This window comes from Mesocricetus auratus, unplaced genomic scaffold (genome assembly GCF_017639785.1).
Source record: "Mesocricetus auratus isolate SY011 unplaced genomic scaffold, BCM_Maur_2.0 Super-Scaffold_100018, whole genome shotgun sequence".
Lineage (NCBI taxonomy): Eukaryota > Metazoa > Chordata > Mammalia > Rodentia > Cricetidae > Mesocricetus > Mesocricetus auratus.
Genome location: NW_024429199.1, coordinates 40,082,814 through 40,104,648, shown reverse-complemented (window position 1 = coordinate 40,104,648; position 21,835 = coordinate 40,082,814). Strand labels below are relative to the sequence as shown.

At 44.9% G+C, this 21,835-nt stretch overlaps 1 protein-coding gene across 3 annotated transcripts in view; it reads left to right on the top strand.

Annotated features, from left to right (window-relative positions):
* The first annotated feature begins 10,698 nt into the window (after positions 1-10,698).
* The window catches only part of Ipcef1 (interaction protein for cytohesin exchange factors 1), a 144,422-nt gene continuing 133,285 nt past the window's right edge, over positions 10,699-21,835 (top strand). For 2 of the 3 annotated variants that reach the window (XM_040728400.1, XM_040728399.1), the window contains exon 1: positions 10,701-10,808. The gene's annotated coding sequence lies outside the window, so the exon portion shown is untranslated. Of the gene's footprint in view, positions 10,809-21,835 lie in introns of all 3 variants that reach the window. The other variant, XM_040728401.1, reaches the window with a different exon arrangement.

Here is a 21,835-nt window from a genome sequence, read left to right as displayed (position 1 = left end):
GAAGCGGCTCCGAGCCATGCTTCAATTTCAGTCAACCTCTGTACTGACTGCGTTTGCTAGCAACAGCTTGGGAATTCAACAATTAATTTATACTGGAAATATCACTGTGGATGTATGGTTTAAGACGTTGCTGGTGCCTACTCCAGTACTTCTTCTTTTCATTGTTATTTGACTGCTTAGCAGTTTCTGCTGGTGTCTTCAAACCTTGCCTTCATCGTGCTCAGTAGTGCAGAAGCTGCAGGCATCTAGAATTCATTCTAGGTTAAGCCAATGATCAAACTCACTGGATGGTTGCCTAGGCAGCTAATCCACAAGGGATACAGTTGTCACTAGCAGTCACAAGACCAGAGGACCAGAACTTCCGTGTGCACTGGTGTCCTGTTTTGCTTTTGTTTTTTGTTAACTTGACACAAGCTAGAGTTATTTGGGAAGAGGAACCTCAGTGGAGAAAATACCTCTGTCACACGGCCTGTAGGCAAGTGCTTTTTCTTGATTAATGATTGATGTGGGAGGGTCCAGCCCATGGGAGTGGTACAACCCCTGGACAGGTAGGCGGTCCTGAGTTGTATAAGAAGTAGGCAGGGCAAGCCATAGTGAGCAAGATGGTAGGCAGCATTCCTCCATGGTCTCTGTCTCCGTTCCTGCCTCTAGGTTCCTGCCTTGCTTTAGCCCCTGCCGTGTCTTCTCTCAGCTTTGAACTGATGCGTCCCAAGTCACTTTGCTCATGGTGTTTTACCACTGCACCAGAAAAGCCTAAGGAAGTGTGGAGAGGATGCTTGGGTGAAAGTCGTTATGCACCTGACTCACTTACAAGATCATGCCTGAGTGGCGCTCATGTGTCTTGGTTGAGCTCTGGCTATGTAGTCTTGGCTCAGATTTGTTCTCAAAACCAAGGCAGGAAAACACGGCTAAGAAGCTGCTTCCTGACTGGGCACAGTGTCTCCCTCATTACTGAGTAAAGTTTGGCACTGGCATGGGGTAGGAGATCCTTAAACAACAGTCCTACATAGTCTCTGTGGTGTCTTACATAGTTAGGGGACATTAAGAGATAATTCTGGGGGTTAGATGCATCAGTGGCTAGGAACACTTGCTGCTCTTTCAGAGAACCCAAGTTCAGTTCCCAGCACCCATATTCACAATTCCCTGTAACTCTAGTTCCAGGCCATTTGACATGGTCTTCTGGCCTCCAACAGTACCTGCACACATCTGGCATATACTCCCATATACACTAACATAGAAATAAATAATTTTATTTATTTTTTTGAGGAGATAATCTTGGCTCAAATTACCCCAATTGCCATCTCATTTATGGGGTTAGGGAATGGCTGTTTTAAGCCTTGGAATTCTTACAAACAGAAGTATATTAAGCTGCTAAGATAACCCATTGGGTGAGACTAATAGGCAAATCAGATGTCCCTGAAGGTATCAGAATGGAGCTCTTCCGTTTTCTAATCAAGTGTGTGCCTGAGGTGGAGAACAGGGCAGGCAGATGGGAGGAAAATACTTAGGGTTCTATTGTTTAATTTTGGAAAATGTACTTAATCTATAGAACAGTACATGGCCACATGGGCACTACTTTGCATACAGGTTGTAGTTTAGAGCTTTAAAAACGAGGGAGGGTTGGGGAGAAAGGAAAGAAAGAAGACATAGAAAGTCTCTGTTTTTGACAATCTCACAGAATTTTTGCATTTAAACAGTGGGATGCTGGGCAAATACAGTCCACTCAGAGTGATTTTTCTGTAAAGTTCTGGCATCCTCCTGATCACCTCATGTCACATTCTCTGGAGTTTGAAAACCCTGGGACCCTTGGCAAATTCCTTGGTTTCCCTGTTTTTACTTTCCTTATCTCTGAAGTGGGGGAGGCAGGAGAGTTACTGTGAGCAAGTAAACTACACGCACGTCTCTTAAGATTACCCTTCACATACTAAACATTCCTTCATGTTCCTTTGACTTTTTAAGATGGGGTCTCAGGTATCACAGGCTGACCTTGAACTTGCTGTTTAGCTAGAGGGTAACTTTGATCTTCTGACTTTCCCATTCCCGAGTCCTGGAATTTCTGCTTGGTTCCCAGGTAGGTCCGATAAACTTCTGTAACCTTCTTTCTAGTTTCAGCCCCGTAGGATCGAGACATTCCGCAAATACAGAGAAGCACAGATGAATCAGATAAGGGGGTTTAATATCTGATTAGTAAAAAGGTCAAATAATGCTTGATGCTGGATATATTAGAGATAATGTGTACTTTTCCATTCAGGAAAGAGTTGATATGTTTTCATGTAGACTGCTATTTTGATGTAAATAATCTGAGGCTTAGAAAGTGGCTATATATATATGCATAATGTTTTCCCTTAAATAATGACATTACTATATATTGTATGTTCAGAGTCATCTTAAAATGATTTTACTTGTTTTTGGAAAGGGGTTGCTTCTGTATGGGCCAAAAGTACTTGACAGATTCACATTCGCTAAAGTTTAATGGTGAAACTTAAAAGCCTGCCTTTCCCAGAAGGTTTGGCAGTACAAGAGAAGGAGATACAGTGAAAAAAAATAAAGGAATAAAACTGTAATTATGGAATTTCAGACATCAGAAGAGAGTCGGGATGTTTTATAGATGCTGTTAGAGCGGCCCCAGGCAGCCTACAAATCATAGCTTTTAGGTTCTAGGTTCCTACAGTACTAAATTATAACCCTCATAAGTGAAATACATGTGTGTATCAGCTGGGCAAGCAGTCATTTACTGAGAAGAGCACACAAAGGTACCAATATAAGCAATGAGCCATCCTTGCTTTCAGAGAGCTGCAAGTCCAGTTAGGAGGCTTAAAACAGGCCAGCTATTCAATCTGCTGGCAGACGCTGGGTGATGCCCGTGTTCCCCAAAATGATTAGGAATTTCAGTGTGGTGTCAGCAGAGCATGACAGCAAGTATAGGACACCACTAAAGTCGGGCCAGAGGGATGGGCAGCACAACACACACCCTTGCTTAAACATTTTAATGACACGCAGAGGACACTGTAAGATAAGACAGATAGACAGAGCAGCTGAGGCTGAAGAATGGAGCTTTACCTTGAAAATAAAGTCCCGTTCCTCAGACAACTGGCATTCTGGGAGTGCTCTACATGGGGTGGGGGGATTTATTGGGTTGAATCTGAACTGTTTCCCATGGGATCAGTTTGTTCCCAGCAGGCAGTACTATATTTGGGGGGGCCTGTAGACTCCCTGGGAAGTGGGGTCTGCAGACAGAACTTGGTTAGCAGGAGTGGGTCTCTGCTGGCTCTACCTGGCTGCTGCCTCATCTCTCTCTGCTTCCTGGTCTTCCATGAAGCCAACAGCCTATGCCACACACCCTTCTAACGTGATCTGGTCCAAGCTGCTCAGCCATTCACTCCCCTCCGTGGTGGACTGTTACCATGGAAACCATGAGCCAAAATAAATCCGCTCTCCTTCCTTCAATTTTTTTCTGCTTTCTCTCTCAGGTATCTTGCGCCTAGTGACTAGTACAGGAGTAACTAGTACAGGATTAACTAGTACAGGAGAGATGAGGCGAATTCTCTCCTGCCACCTCGTCATTAAGTCTGGCAGAGAAATCTTCAGATCATGGCATCCCAGGTCATGCTCTGGGAGGCACTCTGCCAAGCTCAGACGTTGCCTGGCAACCACAGGTAAGAGGAGACAAGGGTTGAGAGGTGAGCTTGAGGATGCCCTCAGCTCCCTTGTAATCACATCCCATTGTGATTCACCCTCCGGGACTGTCCCCGTAACTTGCGGGGTAGCATTATTTTAACAATAAGCATACACTTTTGCTTCTTGTTTGTGCAGTGCTCTTGACATTGGAAGTCGGCACCTCACATACCTTTTACCACCTCCCAAATCCCCCGTTGTCCCCCACCAGAGCCTTCTGTGTTGAAGGAAATGTTCTACATCTGGGCCATACATTATGTACATTATGGCAGGCTCTGGATACAAGCACTCATTCTAGTAATTATCGGAAGCTAAAGTTTTAATTTCGTTTAATTAATTCATTTTTTAAAAAATTATTTGTTTTATTTTATGTTTGTGAGTGTTTTGCCTGCATGTATGTAAGTGCGCCATGTGTCTGTCTAGGGGCCCCTGGAGATCAGAGGAGGGTGTCAGATTCTCTACAACAGGAGTTACAGCCAGTTGTGAGCCACCAGGCTGGTGCTGGGAGTTGAACTTTGGTTCCCTGTGAGAGCAGCCAGTGCTCTACCCACTGAGCCATCTTTCCACTGCTAACTAATTAAACTGGAATTTCCAGTAACTAGTTGTGATGGTTTGGGTATGCAGTGTCCCCCTAAATGGCTTATATACTCAAGGTTTGACTCCTGAGGCAAACAGGGATCAGAGGCAAGAGTCCTACAAACTCACCAGATCCCAAGGATTCTGTCTTCAAACAGATTAATTCACTGTTGGGGTCAAAAGGGAACAGACCATTGAGAGAAAGTAGAACCAGGCAGGACAGGGCCTGGTTAGAGGAAGAAGGTCATGGAGCGTGTTTTGGAGGATAAATCTTGTCCTGGCACAGTGATGGAGCTGAGTGACCTGGGGCTTAAACCTAGGAAGTCACAAGTCAAAATAAACCCTTAAGCTGTCACCCAAGGTATTTGTCTCATGGGTATGCTAGTTATACTATCTGTAGCCTGGCATTATTCTGCTTTGCTATTCGCAAAGTTTATTTGGAGTCTTTTTCTAATCTTCCACCCTCCCATATCTTATCTTGAGATTTTTATTTTGGATTGGCATCTAGTTTTGTTTTCTATTATTCCTGCCTTGACTTTATTTCCCTTTTTAGTTTGCTAAACAGTTTCAAAGGTTGGCCCGGTCTCCGTGACTCTTTTTTACCCAGGATGCCTTACTTTTAGAACATTCCCGTGTTGTCCAGCCTCTTGGTTTGGTGTTCAGGTCAGTGGCTCACCCTCATCACAGGACTTCCCCTTACAACACTCCTTGGATACGTGAATGCTTCCTTACCCCCTGGGTTCCATTTTTTTTGGTTACTCCTTTGTTATGGTATATTTTTATCATGAAGTAACTTCCTAAGAAAAGGCATGAAGGAGGTCATCTTTCTGAGTCACCTCTCACCTGTCTCAGAATAGTTCTGGTTCCCATTCATGCTTAGTTTATGTTTCAGTTCAGGGGTTGGTAACTATGTCGAGGGTCCAAGAGTGGTTGCTGTTGTAAGCTATAGTAGGTTTTTAAAATTTATTATTATTATTTTTATTTAGAAACAATCTTATTTTACATATCAATCCCAGTTCCCTCTCCCTCCCATGCCCCCCACCGACCCCCCATCCTACCCCCCAGGGAGGATGAGTCCTTCCATGGGGGATCATCAAAGTCTGTCATATCATTTGTATCTAGGCTGAGAGAGTATCCCTCCATGGGGAATGGGTTCCCAAAGTCCATTTGTGCACTAGGGATAAATACTGGTTCCACTGTCAGAGGTCCCATACATAGATTGCCCAGGCCTCCTAACTGACACCCATGTTCAGAAGGCTTGGTTCAGTCCAGTGTTGGTTCCCCAGTTTTATGACTGGGGTCCGTGTGCTCCCAATTGGTCAGGTCAGCTGTTTCTGTGGGTTTCTCCAGCATGGTCTTGACTCCTTTGCTTGCCCATCCTCCCTCTCTGCAATTGGATTCCAGGAGTTCGGCTCAGTGCTTAACTGTAGATTTTTTTTAACATTATAGAAATATATATATTTCTACTTATACATACATACATACATACATGCATACATACATACATATTGCGTATCCTTTGGGAATGTCATGTCTGAATACAGCGTATCCAATCATGGCTATCTTACACTCTCCTGCACTTCCTCCATACAGATCCCCCAACCTCTCTTCCAACCCCAGTGCTCTTTTCTTAAGCCTACAGGGGCAGTCCAATTAGTGCTGCCAGCATGTGCATGAATGTAGCGCCATCTAGTGGAGCATAGGAAACCTACAGGGGGCCATATCCCTGATGAAAATGGACTCAACTTCCAAAAGCTTTTTAGCGGGGGATGGGACTAAAGCTCCTCCCCATAGGGGTGGGGCCTTATGATCCCCTTCCCAGTCCACGCTAGGATTTCAATGAGCATGATCTTGTGCATGTCATCGTGCATGTACTCACAGCTGCTCTGAGATGACGCGTGCTACAGCCCCGTGATGCTTGCGATCACTGCTTCTCTGCACTCCCTTCCATCTCTGGCTCTCACAACCTTCTGCCCCATCTTCTACGGCCATCTCTGAGACGTGTGTGTGTGTGTGTGTGAGAGAGAGAGAGAGAGAGAGAGAGAGAGAGAGAGAGAGAGAGAGAGAGAGAGAGAGAGAGAGAGAGAGAGAGAGAGAGAGAGAGAGAGAGAGAGAGAGAGAGAGAGAGAGAGAGGTCCTATTTGGGGCTGAGTGCTCCACACTCACGTGTTTTCTGCTCTTTGAAATACACTAAGATGAAGAAGAGCATTTCGTGGCACCTGAAAAGTGTATGCCATTCAAAATCCGGTGTCTGTTAGACAAAGTTTGGCCTTCTTCATTTGTTAATGTGTCCCCTATGGCTAGTTTTAAACTCTAATAGCAGAGATGAACAACTGGCAGATACTGTCAGACCCCTACAGTATTTACTATCTGATCCATTATGGAAAAAGTCAGTCAGTGAGAACCCAGTTCTCATTGTGACCCTCAGAGAGCTGAGCTATTGTTCTCCCTACCTCTCCTCCTCTCCTCTCCTCCCCTCCCCTCCCCTCCCGTCCCCTCCCCTCCCCTCCCCTCCCCTCTCCTCTCCTCTCCTCTCCTCTCCTCTCCTCTTCTCCCCTCCCCTCCCTCCCCTCCCCCTCTCTCCTCTCCTCTCCCGTCCCCTCCCCTCCCCTCTCCTCCCCTCCCCTCCCCTCCCCTCCCCTCCCCTCTCCTCTCCTCTCCTCTCCTCTTCTCTCCTCTCCTCTCCTCTCCTCTACCTCCCCCCTACTTCTCTGTTTCCTTCTTCAGTCTTGCTATCCCACATTCTCCTGGCCCCAGAAGGCTCTGGAGGCAATAGGGTGTTTGCATTTCTGTCTTTCCCTGATGGTTTCCAGCCCTTCCTTCAGCTGTCCCCAGGGTCCCCTTCACTCCCTTTAGGTCATTTGTCCAGCTGTCATCCTCTTTGCATTTTCTAGGTTATCCATCCAAATTTTTACCTTCGCTCTAGACTCTATGTATTTCCTGTTTTGCATTATTTTCTTTTTTTTTTTTCTCCTTGACAACTATTTCCACTGTATACTTTACAGTTGTGTTTCTGGTCCCAGAACTCCAGCTTAATCCAAATATAAGAAGAGAAGTTCTCCATTATATTTTCAGATCTAGGATGGTAGTCAAAAAGATTTGCTGAAGGAAGGAATACAAAATCCTAGAGTGGAATTTAGATTCTTTTGGAGCTGTGAAGGTTGTACCTATTTTTTCTTAGGAGAGGCTTAGGAGAACCCCTAACTTTCAACCCCTTGCTTCTGTGGTGAGGCTGCTTTTCTCTATTTGTGAGCACCTTGAACATGCCGTTCCTCACCACACCGTCCTCCTTGCTCTTGGGATGTTGTGGTACCCTGCCTGTACTCACCTTCCATCTCACCCACGAGCTTCATGTCTTAAGTCTGCTGACATCTCTCAAGCTCTGATGCTGCTCCTCAGAAGAACTGTGTTTGTTATTGAGAATCTTTAACCTTTTAATATGTTTCCTTTCATTTAAATGAAGCCTTTTCAGAAGCAAGGGAGAAAGATGAACCTGTAGTTACACTACCACATTGAAGTACAGCCACTGTGAGAAGATTCTAATTCTACAAGTCAGATGCTGTGCTCTGAGGATTTATGGAACTCTAATCCTGGTTATGTAACTGTAAATAATGAAGTGATATGTTAATTTAATTAATCTTAATCAATTAAAACCAGGAGTCAGATATTGGGGTGAAAACTTGGAAGGTTCCAGAGAACTGGGAGCAATCTCCATTTGCTTCCTCCATCCAAAAGTGCTGAGAACCTCTCTACAACCCGCCTTATCACTTCCTGTCTCTGTCTGCAGTCCTCCAAACGTCTATAGTTAATTAGTGTCTAGCTCTGCCCTCTGACTTCAAGCAAACTTTATTTATCAGAATTCAATGAAAATATCACACAACAATGAAGCTCTTGTGGTTGGCTTTGATGATGGTGTCTAAGATATGCTTCGAAGTTAGCCTCTGCTATTTTTATGTTTTTATCCTATGTAAAGCAGGGAGCTAGAGGATAACCTCACACAGGGAGGAGCCAAGATAGCGCCTCCTGGAAACAGAAATGTACATGCAAATGTACTGCAGAATCTTAGTTTTGTTTCTAGCCAAAATGTTCAGTGTCTTAGTGTATTGTCAGTGTCTTAGTGTATTGCTGTGAAGAGACACCGTGACCAAAGTAACTCTTACAGAGTTCACTTATGCCTTGCTTACAATTTTAGAGGTCTAGTCTATGATCATCATGGTGGGTAGCAGACAGGGATGGACCTGGAGCAGTAGCTGTCAACTTTATATCCTAATCTGCTGGCAGCAGGCAGAGAGAGAGAGAGAGACAGAGAGACAGACAGACACACACACACACACACACACACACACACAGAGACAGAGACAGAGACAGAGACAGAGAGAGGTTTGATATTGCTTGGGGATACTTGTATACTGTGTGAAGATATGTTACTTGATTGGTTTAATAAAGAGCTGAATGACCAATCGCTAGGCAGGAAGGTGTTAGGTAGAATTTCCAGGGACAGAGAGGACTCTGGGAAGAAGAGAGATGTAAGGAGACATGAAGGAAGCAGAATGGGCTGTATGTGACTTAATACCACACTTGCTTCTCACATATGTTGCGATTAGGTAAGAAGTTACTCTTTTCATTGAGACTGCAAAACCTCGCAGCCTCTTCCAGCCTGTATGCTGACTTCCTTCTTAGAGATGAATTGGTGAGGATTGTCAGGTCTATGATCTGACAATGTAGGCTTGCTGTGTGTGCTCAGTGATGCCCATGAAAGGGTCAGATTTTCTTCCCATCATGGGCGTGTTTATGATTTCCCTACTGAATGATTCCTTCTACGGACTGATGTTTGGTTTGACAGGTGCAGCTTGAGTTTGGATAAAGTTTTATGTATCACGGCAGGAACCCTTCTGTGATAAAGCCTTTGAGTTATTCCTTCCAGCAATTTGCCCTTTGTAACCCCCAGCTCTCTAGTGAGGCAGGAAAGACCAAGTGGCTCGTTTGTAATCCATACGGTACAGGGAATGTAGCGTATGGGATTACATTGTAGAAGTGAGCTGTGTTCCACCCACACTCTCTTCTCTCATGCTCCTTCTCCTTCAGTCCCTCTGTTGCAGTCAGTTGCCATGCTGCAGCCTGTCCTAAGGAGAGGGCCATGTGAGAAGGAACTCGGGTGGGCTTGAAGGCAGTAGTCATTAGATTGAGGCCTCCGGTCCTACCGCTCATGAGAAACTGAATTCTGCCAAGAGCCACATGAGTGATCTTGGGAGAAATTGCTTTCACCATCGAGACTTGATGTGGTTGCTCCTCCTGACGTCACCCAGTGTAAGCCTCTTGAGCCAGAGAACCTGGTGGAACTGGGCCCTTAGTCCTCAGCATCTCTGAGTCCACAGAAACCACAAGATGCTCGATGCTTGTTGTTAGTCAAAGCTGTTAAGCAGTGAAAGGCAAATGGTGGTCTGGGCATTGTTTGAGGATATCACTCAAAGGTTCATACGCTAGAGGCTTGATCCCAGTGCAGCAGGACTGAGAAGCAGTGGGTCATTATGAGGTGGGGTCTACTAGAAAGTGTGTATGTACATGTGCGTGTGGGTATGGAAACCAGAGGGTGACTGGATATCTCCCCTTATTATTTTATTATTTTTGAGGTAGGGTCTCTTACTGAACCTGGAACTTACCAATAGTTAGAGTGGTTATCCAGTGAACTTCTTGGGATGTATTTGTGCCCACCTCTCTTGACACAGTGCTTGCTTGGCAGACAGGCATGCTTCTGTGGCATTGTGTTTAGTTTTTTTTATATGCAAGCTGCAGATCCAAACTCTGGTCCTCATGCTTGAATGGCTGGCACATCACCGACAGAGCCATCTCTCCATCCCAAGACTTACTGTTTAAGAACAGCTTTTAGCAAGTTCATCTGGGCTTTCCTTTCCATGGATCCCAAATGGCTGGGAGAGAAGTGATGGAAATATAGAAATGATTGAATCTAAAGATGATAAAATCTGATGTCTGAACCCGACATGCGGTTGGAGCTGTCTGAAGTTGGAGTGGCAGGTGGTTGTGAGTGACCTGATGTGGGTTCTGGGAATCGAACCTCAGTCCTCTGGAAGAGCAGTGTTTGTTCTTCACTGCTGAGTCATCTCTCCAGCCCTTAACCCAACAAGGCAAGAGAAGCTTTGCTCATACTGCCCTCCGGTTGCTCACGAATTGCCTCCTAGACAGGAAGGTAAAACCGCAGAGGGTTTTGTCCATGTTCTGGAAAGGAGCACACTGGGTGGTCTTCCTTGACAAATGAAGTCAGGCAGAGGGGACATGCCTGCTCAGATGTGCTGTATCCAGGAGGGTTCAGCAAGAACGAGAAGGAAGACAGAGAATTGAGGAAGTAGAGGTGACACTTCCCCTTCTTTCGAAATAGCTTTGTTTTCTGGCTAGCTTCCAATGGTAGTCTTATGTGCACAGAGCCTCCAGGGCTGCGGATACGTGGAGTGGAATCGTCAGTCTTGCCTCTAGGCTATTATGAGCTTTCTGAAGTCAGGGATCCAAAGGCAGCTCTTGGATTGGCTCTCTCTATATTGCACGTAAGTCAAGTCCCTCTTGGACCGATCTAGAAGCAATTGCTGGGTGACAGGAAGGTACTCGTTAACCGTCTTTAGAACAGCCGTGCTGTTGGGTTGGGAAGGTGGCTCGGTTCTTCCTAAGCACACCACTATGAAGCACCGAGCTGCGGGGCTGCAGGGCTGAGGGGCTGAGGGGCTGCGGGGCTCTGGCTCTGCCAGAGCTGTGGAGAGGAGAGTTTGTGCGTCTGCTGTTTGTTCTGCTCTTGCTACGCGAGGCTTGCACTGAAAGGTGCTTGGACTGCAGCCCATGGTTTGATTTAGAAACACTCATTTCAGCATTTGTTTCAGCCCTGAATGGTTCATTTGGGGGAACACTCTGTGACCCACCCCCTACAGTAGAGAAGTGTGTTCTTTGTGGAGGATACCCCTTTGCATACAATCAACTGGAGGGGATTTTGTTTTTAGATGAAGGTCATAGGCTAGACAGACCATCTCTGGTTGGAAAACTAGGGTTAGGTGTTAGTCATTCAAAGGTTTTTATGGAAGGCCTGTGAGTATGTAAAAAAAAATAGGATTTAATTATGGAGGAAGATTTATAACCCACTAAGGCATCTTTGCCTGTAGTTGTAGACTTCATTAGACTTTAGGGGCTCATGAGTTTCTAGTCCAAACCCAGGCAGAGTATAGTAATAGAATCTGGTTCTTACGTGGTGACTTGTTCTAACACGTAAAGTAGAAACAGAATGGCTTTTCTTTTGTTGATCATGTCGTACGAGTGTGGCTGTAGAGCTGTGTTGGTGTGCTTATTGTTTACTCTGCCCTTTGTCCCCTTTGTCTACTGCGCTTGTATGTCAGGTGTCCTTGCTGTAGAAGGTCCATGTGCGACCATTTCAGGCAAGTCGCATCGGGCAAACGCGCATCACTAGAACATGGAAATAGGAAGTTCCTTCCTGCGGTAGCGTGCTGTGGCAACAAGAGATAAGAAATTACTTCATGGCTATTGCCTGAGACTTTCCTTTTGACTTGTGTATCCTTCTTGAGCAGATCACTTCTGCTTTCCATCTAGCTTGGAGGCCAGGCCATGAGAGCTGGCGGCTGAAGCATGGACTGACAATTTTCTAGTAGCTGTGATATTTAAATGATGGGTGTGCATGTGTGAAGAGAATACTAAAGCGAATAAGATTTGTGTGCTGAAGAAAATACTGCCACCATGGGTGTTCACTATACCTTTAAGGCCAAGAAGAGTGACTTTCACAGCACATGCTCTTAGTGATTTTTTTTGTTGGATGAAGGAATGATTAAGATGATCCGCGAAGGTCACAGAAAGGTAGCCAGCCAATCTTTCTGTTACCGAGGCAACTGGGAAAGTAAAAGTTAGAGTAGGTTAGGTTGAAGCATGCCAGGATCTGAAAGTGTGAGAGGAGAAAGGATGTGTAGACAATCAAGGACAAGAAGGTCAGGACGGTAGAGGGAGGGATGATATGGCGGTAGAAATGGAGGCGGAGGAGGTAATAGTGCACACGGAGGAGGTGACGTGGACATGGTAGACGTGATGGGGACAGCAGAGGTGACGATGAGAGTAGGAACGGGGAGGTGACGGCGGCAGTGATGGGTGATGTGGTACATCACACCTAGATTGTTGGTACCCAGATTACACTTCTGGGCAGCAGAGGTAACAGTGGAGGTGGTGGGGGTAACAGAAGAGGTGACGATAGAGACGGCAGAGATGGCAGCAGGGGTGGAGCCGAGATGGTAGACATGACAGTAAAGATTTTGGTAACGACAGTGGAAATAATGGAGACCAGACAGTAAAGGTGACAATAGGGGGAACAGAGGTGACACGGAGAAGGCAAGGTGCGGGCGGTGATGAGGGAGGAAGCGACTGATGATAGCGGTGATGACGGAGATGATAGTGGTGGTGGTAGCGGTATTGGTGGAAATCGTGGGCATGTTGTTGGAAGTGATGGTGGTGAGGGTGATGACAAAATCTATGTCTACCGCCGACTGTCTCTGTGAACCACAAACTAATGCTCTTTCTGAGTTGTGCAAGGATTAAAAATGGAATGATAAAGTGCCTACTCGCGTCATGGGGCTTCTCCAGATGGCAGCCATCAGTGTATTTTCTTCAGTTTTCAAGTTTGGTGAAACATGCTTGCCATAATAATCTTAAAAACAAAAATAGGTAACACATGAAAACAAATGACCAAAATCTTAGCCCCTTTTGAGTCCTCTGCTAAAGGTAAAACACAATCATCTTTCAGGGACGCTGTGTTCATGGGTCACTGCCATCTCAGAAAAGACTAGGAGTCACGGTGTTTAGCTTTGTGGGGGATCCCCTTAGCAATCAGGGCTAGTACAGAATCATGTGTCTGCTCTCAAATGAGAACAACCAAGCCAGACTCCACCTGGGGCTGTTGATTAATTCCTAGACTCACATGAAAATAGGCCATTTTCTCTGAATGACTGCAGTGAATGGCTTTCTAGAAAGCTCTATAGTTAGTTCAATAGTTTATAGCTCTTGGTTAAGTTTAGATTTTTCAGACATGAAGAGTGACTTGTTTTCATACGGAATATTGATAGGGATGCCTGATCAACTTAGGACACGTGTGGAGAGGGTAAAAACACAAGTTTTGAAGAGTCAATATGCTTTTGTTAGGAAGATCTTGACAGGCTGGGGAGATGGCTCAGTGGGGAACATGCTTGCTGTGTAGGCACGAGGATGTGAGTTCAGATCCCCAGGACGTGTGTAAAAGCCAGGCAAGGGAGTGTGAGCCTGTGACTTCTGTGCTGGGTGGAGGAGTCAGGCAGATGCTGGGGCTTCACTGTCTAGACAGTCTGACTGAATCGGTGAGCTTCTGTGAGAGACCCTGCCTCAGGAAATAAAGTGGTAATTGGCAAGCTTCAGGTTCTGTGAGAGACCCTGCCTCAGGAAATAAAGTGGGGAGTGATGGAGGAGGACTCCTGCCATCAACCTCTGGTTCCCACATGCTTGCACAGGTGAGTGCACAGGCTGCTCATGAGCATGCACAGAAATGCACACACGCATGTGCACACACACACACCACACACACACAGGTGCATGTACACACATACGTGCACATAAGTAAAAAAGAAAAAATTTTCCTGTCACCTCAATATACCATTGTGCCACTATGGAGCCTTTAACAGAATGAAGTACTTTAACTTGCAGGTATTAAGGAATCTCCCATATTTGTCTTAGAGACCAGTGAATGAGACAGTTGGCAAAGGGCTCACCTCCTGAGTTGACAGAGGCATAGAAATGGAAGTCATTAGAAGACTGCACACACACACACACACACACACACACACACACACACGCACGCACGCACGCACGCACACACGCTAAACTAGAACACAGATGAGGTTTTTTAAAAAAAGTGGACAAAATGAACAGATCTTTGCCGAAAACTTAATTAAGCTTAGTGTGATGGTTAGCTATAATTGTCAGTTCTACACAACATATAACCACCCGGAAAGAGCCTGGAAGGGTCTATGCTGGGTTGGCCCGAGAGCATGTCTGTGGAACAGTCTTAAGTTAATTGACCTTGGGTGACTCAGCCCACTGTGGGCAGAAGCATTCCCTACGCAGGGGTCCTGAAGTGTAATAAGAGAGGAGAGCCCTAGTAGAGCAAAGCAAGCAAGCATGTATACATGCTTTTCTTTCTCTTCTGACTGTGGAGGTAACGCGGCTAGTTCTCTCAAGCTTGTGCTTCTTTGATTTCCCTGAAACGATGCACTGTTACTTGGAGTTGTGAGCTAAAATTAACCCTTCCTCCCATAAGCTTTAGCTCTGAGCTACAAGCGAGGCGTTGGACTTCACACTCAAGTTTTCTCATTTGTGAGACCTGAGATAAACATATCTAACCAATCTGTTTTACTGTGTGGAGCTAATGAACAAAGTGAATAAACAAGTTCTGAAAAAAAGAGAAAAACATACTAAAAACCAGTGGAGCCCTTCCGTTTTAATTGATTTTATTTATTTATTTATTTTTATTTTTATTTTTTTGGTTTTTACGAGACAGGGTTTCTCTGTATTGTTTTGGAGGCTGCCGGTCCAGCCCGGCCTCGAACTCACAGAGATCCGCCTGCCTCTGCCTCCCGAGTGCTGGGATTAAAGGCGTGCGCCACCACCGCCCGGCATTTTTTTAAAAAAAGAATCATATAGAGAATCACCTGGGATTCAAGAGTTCTATTAGGAAAAAATGAATTAGATACATGTGCGTGCCTGTGTGCGTGTGTGTACATGCAGTGGGCTGAATGGTACCCTTATCTCAAAACCATGTGCTAGTGTCTTATCCCAAGTCTCTTAGAATGTGCTCTTATGTGGATGTGGGATAGTCATGGATGTAATTAGCTAAATGAAGATGAGGTCACACTGCATCAGGTGAGGGCCAATCAAATAAGACTGGCATCCTCCTGATGGTGAGCCTGTGAGAGCAGATATGCAGGCTGCCCCATGAGGATGCAGCCAGGGGGTGGGGTGAGCCAGCAGCAAGCCAAGAATGCCTGTGAAGTTGGAAAGAGGCCAGGAAGGGTCCTTTGCAGGTCTCAGAGGACCCCAGCTCTGCTGGCACCTTTACTCCAGGCTCAGTAAGTTTTGGCTAGTTTAGCTATTTAGTTTGTGTCATTTGGTTCACACAGCCCAGGGAAACCCACGGAGGGTGAATTAAGAATACCAATAATTTCAAGTGCTAGTTGTAAACCCATCAATATCACTAGCAAGAACTTCCAGGGACCGGATTCAAAAATGACTCATTTCTGTGACTGTCACCTGTGGCACTGGGTATTGGTAGACTCAGTTCACTACTGAGTGGGAATGAGTAAGGACAAAACAATGAAACTCATTTACAGAATGAAAATTGGGCTAATGTGGCAATTGTAAATGGCATCCTTCCATAAAAGCAGCTGACATAGGAATCTTGGATTGTTATGCCACTGTGGCCATTGGCTAGACATAGAACACCAGTCTCTTTTGGGGAGGGCATTTATTCTTTCATGCTGTACACCGTACTTCCCTTCAAATATGAATTGAAAGATGAGGTGCTATGATGGCACTTGGTTCCAAATATAAAACAATTAAAATGTTTATTTTATTCACACTTATTTGTGTGCATGCGTGTGTGTGTGTGTGTGTGCGCACGTGTGGTCACAGAGCAACTGGTAGGAGCCAGGGAGTACCTGGTAGGTGTCAATTTTCGCTTTCCATCATGTGAATCCCAGGGATTGAACTTAGGTCCTCAGGCTTGTCAGCAAGCCCCTTTCTTCCCTGAGCCACCTTTCTGGCTTCCAACGCCCCCCCCCAAAAAAGGCTGTAGTCCAAGTATGCGGTTGGCAGAGATTTCCCAACTGACACACGCTGGATCCTTATAGGACTTCTCTCTATAGTTGTTGATCACTTGGAGATCAACATAAGCTTAGCTTGGTACTGCAATAGAAATTTTAGCCTCCATGGCTAAGACATCCAGCATGTTCTTGGGTTCCTCTGCAACATCAGAACCTCTTATGGCTCCTTTCAGGAGAATTTAAATGACCCTACTTACTAAACCACACATATCACTAGCAGAGCAACAGACTTGTAATGGGAGGACACCCTTGCAGGAACCTGGAGCATCAAATCTGTGCAAAGCTACAACAGTTGTTTACTCTGCCTCTTTCATTCCCCTCTCCCCTCCCTTCTCCTTTTTGTCTCTGTCTCTTCCTCCCCCTTTGCTGCCTCCCTCCCTCCCCTTCCTTCTACTCCCTCCTTTTTCCCTTCCTTCCCCTTCTTGTTTTCTGGGGGGGGTGAGAGCTAAAACCAGGGTTTCTTTTTATTTGTTTCGGGACAAGGGCTCACTAAGGTACCTGGACTGGTCTTGAGTCCACTGTGCAGTGCAGACAGGGCTCAAGCTAACATGTGAGCCTTCTGTTTCAGCACCCCTCCCCCACTTCCAGGAGCTGGGATGGCGAGCCTAGTCCATCAGGCTGCGTTTCCATTTCTTTCAACTTGATATTGATATTATATAATATGCTTTGAAATACCTAGTGGGAATTTGTGACTGGATAGATTCATGTTTGAACAGGAGAGAATTATTATTTTTCAGTGAGGAAGGAAGCTTCCTTTTTTTTTTTTTTTTTTTAGGTGATTTTTGTCCTGATACTTAAGGTCAGAAAGAAACAGAGGATTTAGCTACTTCTATGCAGATATCTTACAGCTAGGTAGATGATGGCCGTGATGTTATATAGGTAAAGAGATGACAGATAGTACTGAGTCTTGGTGTAAGTAGAGAAAAACGGACCTCTCAGAAGGGAACCAACTCAAAATAACTCTTTGGGAGCCTCAACATTCTTTAGTCTGCTAAAACCTGCAGTAATTCTATGCGAGGTATCACAATTCACTCAAAAGGTGCTTGGGTGACATTTTGAATTGTGTTTTAAGGAGGAACCCTTGATTTCTTTGAAATTAAAAAAATGCCTGAAAAAAAACCATAAGACCATAATTTTAGACTCCTTGTTACTAATCTGTTTGGATAGCTCAGACTGGAAATGTTGCAATGTTTCGATGGGCTGATGGGCGTATGTGTAGTTGCATCAATTTCTTAGATATGATGGGAGATTCCATCAATGTAGAAAATTAATGATTGCGACAGGAGTGTTTTATTCATTCACTCAGTGTGCAGGTCATTCATGATAACTGTGTTCTTTCCATTCACAATGAACCTGAAGCATGTGATATAAAGACTTTATTCTTTAGTCCCTCCTTAGGTCACAAATCCCTAACCTCTCTCTACACATTGTGACCGTGACCAAAGATGGAAAGAATGGGTTTCCTTTGTGAGTATGAAAGCCAGCACCTTCCTGTAAATGGCCTAGGTTGCTTTACGAGCATTTAACATTTACTGAGCTACTGTGGCATATCCAACACTTCGAAGGGAATGTGTAGAAAGTCTCATTGCAACAGAATGACAAACTCACCTTTGCAGTCTCTTTGTAGTCATGTAAATTTTTTTTTTTTGGAGGCAGGGTTTCTCTGTGGTTTTGGAGGTTGTCCTGGAACTCACTTTGTAGACCAGATGGTCTCGAACTCACAGAGATCCGCCTGCCTCTGCCTCCCAAGTGCTGGGATTAAAGGTGTGTGCACCACCACCGCACGGCTGTAGTCATGTAAATTAACTTTGCTTCCTTAGGGTCAGGTCCTCTGACAGCTACTATGTCCAAGAGAAGGACCTGAAGCTGAACTACTTTGTAAATAAGGTCAGTATTATCCAGCTAGAGCTGGGCTTTACCTTACAGCACAGCCTCTGAGATTGTTTTGCACTTGAATTTTCAACTTGGTTAGCCAAGCAGGGCAGCTTTGTCTAGGTCCTGGGGACTTGTCCAGCAAGGTTTGAACTGGGCACTAGAGCGCTACTTAGTTTTATTTTGTGAACACCGGCAAACATTCCAAAGCTTAGAGACCAGGAGCAGACCCCCTGGTTATTTTGAGCTGAGAAGAGAATCACCACGGACTCACCACAGCAGAGTAAGAGCATAAGCAGTGGGACTCAGCAGCTGTGGACTCCCAGGTGAGTGGCTTTGCTTTTCAGTTTCTCAACCTGGTGTTATTAGGATCCTGGATGTGGGGTTTGCTCATTTTCCAATCTGATTTTGGTCTCTCTGTATGCTGCACACAGGAGAGCTTTCCCTCCTGGACTGACTTATAAGATTGGGGTCATGTTTCTTTCTTTCTTTCTTTCTTTCTTTCTTTCTTTCTTTCTTTCTTTCTTTCTTTCTTTCTTTCTTTCTTTCCTTCCTTCCTTCCTTCCTTCCTCTCTCTTTCCCTCTGTCTCTCCCTTCCTTTCTTCCTTCCTCTTTCTGTGTATGTGCTGTTTGTGTGCCTATGCATGTCTACACACCTGTATACATGAATAAGAAGACCTGTACTCTGAATGAATGAATGAATACAATTTATCTGTTGCAATCAATTTTTTTTACCTCCCACCATGTCTAAGAAATTGATTCTACTGCACATACTCGGTTCATAAAACTGTTGCAGCATTCCCGGATGTAGCCATCCATGCCAGTGGATGCATGTCCTTAAGCAGAGAACTGTCTAAGATCATTTCTGGAACTTTTTGGGCAGTGAGAGCACCGAGGTGATCCCTAGAGCAAAGGCAGACAGTAGAGTCTAAGGTGGCTCTCTGTCTCTAGCCACAGTTCTCCAATAGACTATGTAGATCACCACATTTCCAGAGATAGACATACTTAATACTGCCATTATTTCTAAGGGTAAATGAATACTTAGCTTCTCCAGGGAAAATGTAAACGTTTTATACCCATTATCTAGTTTCTTGATCAGAAAGCTCCAGGAATCACTGTTGTTATTAGCTAGCTGCCTTCTTTTCTGATGAGAAAACAGGTTTCAAAACCGAGAACCTGGGTAAAGACCTGGAAGAAACAGCCCGGTGAGAATTCCAGCACCAATATTTTGACTCTGGAGACAAAATTTGAACCTAGGTCTGTTTGACCTTGGAGGTCTGTAATGTCTATGAGTTGGCTTGCTTTAGCACCTGACCTGTGAGTTTACTTCAGTACACCCTGACAAGAATTAGGCAATGATACTGGTGTAACTTTGTGAGCCCAGGCTCCCTATAATCCCAGAAGAAAGGAGTAACAAATGTTGGAGTTTCTATTAGATGGAATTTCCCCTTATTATCCCTAATTCTCTCCAGGATGCCTTGTAGTACTGCCTCAAGATCAGATGTTTGAGACATTGTAGGGTATTTGGGGGACAACACACACACACACACACACACACACTTTAGGAAGTTCAACTCAAGGTTTTTGTTTGTTTGTTTGTTTGAGACAGGGTTTCTCTGTATTGTTTTGGAGTCTGTCCTGGAACTCACTCTGTAGACCAGGCTGGCCTCGAACTCATAGAGGTCTGCCTGCCTCTGCCTCCTGAGTGCTGTGATTAAAGGTGTGCGCCACCAATGCCAGGGCTCAACTCAAGGTTTTATGCTTGCTAAGAAGGCTGACCTGAGCTACACTCTTAGTCCTAGGCCCTTTATGTTTTTATTGGCATCTCTTCCTGACCTTCTGGCACACCCATTTAACAACAAAGCCCCTTGCCTCATCTTCATGGCTCTGCTATACCTCCATCACAGAGTGACAACTTCCCTCAGACCCAGAGGGCATCTATGCTGACTCTCCACTTTGTGGTCCTATCAGCGATTTAGGGGTCTGTAAGTGGGAGAGCATTTTAATGAGTATAGTGTAGTATAGTATAGTATAGTATAGTATAGCATTTTAATGAGCATAGTATAGGCAGCTGTTCTGGTAATAGGAGCAGAGCAGCTGCCGTCCGGTCCTCAGTTCAGTGTGACAAAGGAGAGAAACTCTTCGAAGTTTTTCAGGAGTTTTTAATCAGGAGGCTTTGAAACAGTCACATAAAATGACCAACATTAGCATCTTAACACATTTAGCTGAAACAGTGAGGTACCTATTTGTCCTGCAGAGGCTTTTAAAAGAAAGTAAGTGTTCCAAACAATCAAAACATGACCAGAAGGTCTGTTGAAGCTCAAAGAAAGGCATAAGAAAATGCCACAATTCCTGATGTCTCAGTTGCTTTGTACTGCACCTTTTAAATGAAAGCCTTGGCAAGGGCTCCTGTTAAGAGCTTTTAAATAGGAGACAAAGGGTTTCTTTGTCGTGGTCACCTTTGGCCATTTTAGGGTGTAGAAATGCTTTGCCAGCCTTCAGGAATAAACAAGCTCTTCCACTCTCCATCCCCTCCAGGGAAGACTAGAAATTAGACACGGATAAAGTTGAGAGCAGGCAAAGGTGTGAAGCCCTCCCCACCCCCACCCCTAGCCCTTTCCACAGCTGAACCTGCTTACAAAGCTTTCGGTAGGAGAAAGTTCTTGGATCGGGTTTCATGTTGCACACACTACAACTTCCGCAGGCAGAGTGCTGAGCTGAAAGGGAAGCTATAATTTCATAAGCCCTGCTGGTCTGTTCAAAGCCATGTTTCCCATGCATTGCTGAGGAATGGGGGAGGGGCAGGGATTGGGTCTCTTTTTGTGTCATTGGTTTTTGTTTACTTGCTCTGCATTTTGCTCTGGTCATTGTTGCTCTTGCAGCATCCAGGAGGATTACCCTCAGGAGGAAGTAATCTGGTGGGAATTCCGGGAGTCTCAACCTCTCCCAGCCACACAGTCTTGCACTTTTCACTTGCTTCTTGCCAGGGATCTGAGTGTGCTCCCTGGGACAGAGGTATGTTCTGGCATTTTTTTACAGATGGAAGGTGCAGGTTAGCTGGGAGCTGATAAGAACTTTTCCTTGTACAGAGACCCCAGACTGGACCAGGAAGGACTTGGGAGTTTGCTGAAGGAAAGCAAATATTTAAAACTGAGACTTGTTCATTTGAACTTAGTGTCTTCCTCTAATGTTGGCTCTGGAAGCACTTGACTTTTCTTGGCTCAAGATCAGCTGATACTGATTGGCGATTGATCTAGGCTGTAGAAAATGCTTGCTAAGTAGTTTCTCCTGTGGATAAGTGACACTGCCCATTGCGATATTTGAAAGACAGTTTTTTATTTCACTTCGCCCCTCAGAATGGAATCTGAGCTGACAATTTTTGTGGAGCTCAGTGTCCGGGCTCCACCCTCTCCTCTTTTGGGATGTGTGCTTTGTTGCCCATAAAGGTATTAATTTTTTCCCTACCTCATGATGCATTTGAATATCCTACTAGGCAATTACGCAACAATCACTGAGGTTCAATGTCTTGAGGATTTTCTCTTCTGATCTTGCCTATTTGGTGTCCAGTGTGCTTCTTTTATCTGAATGGGTATGTCTTTCCTTAGCTTGGGGAAATTTTCTCCTATGATCTCACACTATTGACATGGGATTCTTCTCCCTTCTATTGCGTGTTTTTCAGAGTCTCCCACATGTGAAACTGTATGTTCCTTTCCTGTGTTTTTACCCCCCCTTTTTTTTTTTTACATCCTGTGCTTATTTTGTCTAGATCCTCTGCTTTATCACCAAGTGCTCATCTTCTTTCTTCTGCATGA